This window comes from Mus musculus, chromosome Y (assembly GCF_000001635.26).
Source record: "Mus musculus strain C57BL/6J chromosome Y, GRCm38.p6 C57BL/6J".
NCBI classification, from domain to species: Eukaryota; Metazoa; Chordata; class Mammalia; order Rodentia; family Muridae; genus Mus; species Mus musculus.
This window is the reverse complement of record NC_000087.7, coordinates 5,844,839-5,849,516: the sequence shown is the minus strand read 5'-3', so window position 1 is coordinate 5,849,516 and position 4,678 is coordinate 5,844,839.

Below are 4,678 nucleotides of genomic sequence, written 5' to 3'. Positions count from 1 at the left end.
TCGTATTGTATGACGGTCAACATTATAGCCACTGAAACTATGCCATGAATATTAATTCTTTCTGACTTCAAGGGCCCTAATAGCATTTTACATCTCTTCTGAGAAAAGTGAAGAATTAAATCATAGTCCATGGTACCTGAAACCAGAGGATAGTGTCTAAGAAAACATTGCTATGGACACAGATGTCAAACAAAAACATAGGTTGGATACAAATGTCAAACAAATACTCATTTCTTTTATTCCTAATACAAAAAAAAAATTGTGTGGATAACACAGATAATGAAAGACAGTGGGAAGCAACTTATTATTCTATTTTATCTTTTTTTTTGATATGAAACATAACTCTGCCAAATTTTCTAGATTTTAAACATTCTTTACATTCTGTCCCTGCAATATGCTAATTTTCCTTAGCTTGGCAATTCTGTCTGAGTTTTCTGACTAAGTGAGGGTGCATGTGTGTGTGTGTGTGTGTGTGTGTGTGTGTGTGTGTGTGTGTGTGTGTGTGTGTGTGTGTGTGATATGTATTCAGGGTCCAAAGAGACCAGAAGACCTAGAGATACAAGTAAGTTTTTATTCTTGTTTTCTGACACGTTCTGGTGTCTTAGAAGCCTTGATTGTCTGTTAAACATTTTCTCACACAGGTTACATGTATAGGGATGGTCAGCAATGTGGGTCAGCTGGTGCTTAATGAGGTGACATTTCTGAAGGAATGGTCTCCCACATTCAATACAGTTAAACAGGATTCTCTCCTGTATAAAATCATTGATGTTCAACTAAATTTGTATTATGATTAAAGGTTTCTGGCACCAGGAACAATGATGTAGTTTTATTTCTTAGTGAGTCAGATAATGTATTTTAAAATCTGAACGGTGTTTTTCTGCGTGTGAGGGTGCATGTGTGTGTGTGTGTGTGTGTGTGTGTGTGTGTGTGTGTGTGATATGTATTCAGGGACTAAAGAGACCGGAAGACCTAGAGATACATGTAAGTTTTTATTCTTGTTTTTTTGATCTTTTGTTTTGTTTTGTTTTGTTTTCTAGACAAAGTTTGTTTGTTTACCCCTGACTTTCCCAAAACTCACTCTGTAGATCATGGTGGCCTCAAACTCAGAAATTCGCCTGCCTATGCCCCCACCCCCCAAATGCTGAGATTGAAGACCTGTTCCCTCACTGCCTGGCATTAGACAGTTTTTTTGTTAAAGTATATTTGGTGCTATAAACAGAACGGGAAATTTAACTTGTACTGTTCAAGAATTGAGCCATCTCTTTCTTCACAATGCAAAGAATAACAAGAATGAATAAAGTAGAAAAATATTGTGTAATAGATATGAGGGCTTATCTATAATTGTTTAAGTGTTAAATAATAACAACAAAAAGTCAAACAGCTCAGTCTGGACATATGTATACAAATTGCAAGTAACTTTCAACAAAATACACAAGCAATTCAATGAAGGAAGGCTATAAATGTCAACAAATTATGGGGAGCCAATTGGACAATGTGATGAGTGTTCTTGGTTTTGAACTTTACTGCATCAAGAATTAATTAAAATCCAACTGACTGAGCAAGACGTTAAAGGATTTTTTTCTTAATACTTTGAAATGGCAAGCTCCATTTTGAATCTGAATCTTTCAAGTGGGAAAAGTAACCTTAAACCTGGCACACACTTATATAAATGTTCTGCAACCTATATGAAAGACGTGGAAGAAGAAAGTTTGTTTTCTTTGCCTGTTTGCCCTCATTGGGAAGCCCATTCCTTCACTGTCAATACAGGCCAATTTCAGTATTCCATAATACACTGGAGACTACCTGAGACAATCCACCTCATTGACTGAATAACTATTAGGTTCTTAGAATATCAGTTGGTAGACAGCTATTGTTGGATCACACCCTGTAATTCACTTTAAAGTCTATTTAAACTACATTTAAAGTATATTATATAACAAAATATTATAAATGATAAAATATATTACATATAAAATAAATTATATATAATATATACACCATAGTTTTATAACATTATGCATATATATAATTTGTGCTGTATGTTTTGTTTCACCCGAGAGCAGTGACACATAATAGGTAAAAGAGTAAGCCTCACACTCAATCTCAACTTCATACTGTATGTAAAATAATTCACAAGGGCATGGACTTAATGTAAGAACAAAATAAAAGATTTAGGAAAATTGGAGTATATGTATGATTAATAGAGTTAAGAGTTCTAGATTTCATGGAAAAAATATTCATTCTAAGAGAAATAATTGATCCTCACTAAAATTAAGAACTTTCACACTGAGCTGGATGATGGCGGTGCATGTTTTAAACCCAGAACTTGGGAGGCAAAGGCAGTTGATTTTGTGGTAAACCTGCTGTACATATTGATCTTGAGGACAGCCAGGGTTACGCAGAGAAATTGTATCTTTAAAAAACAAAGAAAACAAATAACCCAAAAAAAATAACATAGAAATTTTTTTTTCTGTAGCAGTTCCTGCTTCAACAGTGAAGAAGCAATCTAAATCAATTATAACCCAAAAGATAATATCTCCCAGGGTGTATTTTTCACCGTTACAGTCCAGGTTACACAATGTATAAACAAAGGAAATGAGTTATAGTTAATCAGTTAACCTAGACAGGTGGTTAGCTTGTAGATGACCAGCATTACAACACTGTAGAGTGTCTTCTTCGATGGGTTAGCATAGCCCATTCTCCCTCAGATAAATGCATCAAATATCGTCAAATATTAACATTCCTGAAGAAGAGAAAGGACTTGAATTTAATACTGAGGCAGAAGCAGTTGTTGTACCTGTCTGTGAATCATGGCAGGCTGCATGCTGAGGAAATTATCAGTAAGGAATTTAAGTAGAGAAACTGAGATGACCAGCGGTAGGCAAGTGGACCAGATAATTGGTTGTAAAATATCCAGTTTCCACTCTGACCCTGACAAGTCTAGTCGCCTGGAGATCAGTAAGGTTGAATGTACCAGAGAACACTAGTGGTCTTAGCAGCAGGAAAAATCTAAAATGAGACTGGCTGAATTCAAAAGGGAAATGTTAAAATAAAATAAAACAATAACAAAAAGCAATCTGATTTTCTCCAGCCCCTCTATGGTCCAGTAGCCTCCATGGCTATTTAACACCAACACACCACTAGTAAACACTAGTGTTGGGCAGATTTGTGTGTTGCTATAAAGCTGCCTTGATCATTTGCTTTCTTGGGTGTTATTCTTCATGAAGTTATTTCTCTCTTTTCCTTCTCTGTAAAATATATAAGACTAAACTTAAAAGCATTTTCTGAAGTGATACATGAGTCCCACCCTCGCTATATAAGATCTGGTTATCATGAGTCAGCCAAAATAAACTCTGCCTGACATTCTTAGGTATGATTCTGAAAGAGGTGTTTTCTGTTGTCACTGGGGTGTCACTTAGTTCCCCATTCACTAGCAGCACCTAGAACATGGCACTAGGGTACAAAGGCCAGTGGAAGTCCTCCTCTCTCAACTCATGGATGTATTTTCATAAAAAGATATTAATACCAGCATCTATTCCACCTCTAGAGAACATGAATGCTAGCCTAGGCTCCTATACCTAACAAAACTCTCAATCACCATAGACGGAGAAAACAATATATTCCACGACAAAGCCAATTTTACACATAATCTTTCCTTAAATCCAGCCCTACAAAGAATAATAGGTGAAAAACAACAACACAAGGAGTGAAACTACACCATAGAAGAAACAAGAAAGAAATCTTACAACAAATCCAAAAACACATGCTTCCACCTCTAAGAATAAAACTAATAGAAAGTAACAATCACTTTACCTTAATAAAAAAAAAAAACTAAAACAATAAAGCAAAACCTAAAACCCTAAAAAACCAAAAAATTATTAAACAAACACTAAATGACCCAAAAAGCTATTTTTTTAATTCTTAATAAATATTTTTAAAACCATAAAATTCTATAAATAAGAAAACACAAGAACTTTAAAAAGACCTTAAAAAATTATAAAACTGTTTCTTTCTGCACAAAATCAGGCCATTCTGTCTTCCATCACTGAATGGGGAGGGCTCAGTATCCCTCATCTCTATCTAATAAGGTATAGAAAGTTGATGAGGGATGAACAGTCAGTTTTCATCAAAGGTATTGCCTGTGAAGGTGATAGATTGGCCATGCTCTAGTGGAAGCCAGATGTCCAAGAGTTTATGGGAAACACAAATGATTTTGAATGGGTTGTAACAAAAGAGAAAAGATAAGATATGAAGTTGGCAGGAGGAGTTAGGTGGGAATGGGCCGTATTTTGTTCTGGGAGGAGTTACTAAAAGGGTTGGAAAGTAAATTCCATCAAAATATAGTGTATGAAATTCTCAAGGTATTAAGGAAAGTAGTTCTTAATATACCATGTGTGTACTGAACACATACAGACCACTTATATTGCCATCTTCTAAATAACAACTTCTTATACAGCAGTTTCATTACATTGAGAGCAAAAGTAATCCATAGGTTATTTAAAATAAAGAAGAATCTGGGGAGATGGCCCAGGGGTAAAGCCAAGTGTTTGGTCAAACTTTCACCTGCAACACTGGTGCTTAGGAATGGGAGTGGAAGAGACAGAAGGATGACTGAATGTCAGCCTCACTCCTAGTTCAGCAAGAAACCCTATCAAGAGGGGAAAATTAGGGACTGTAG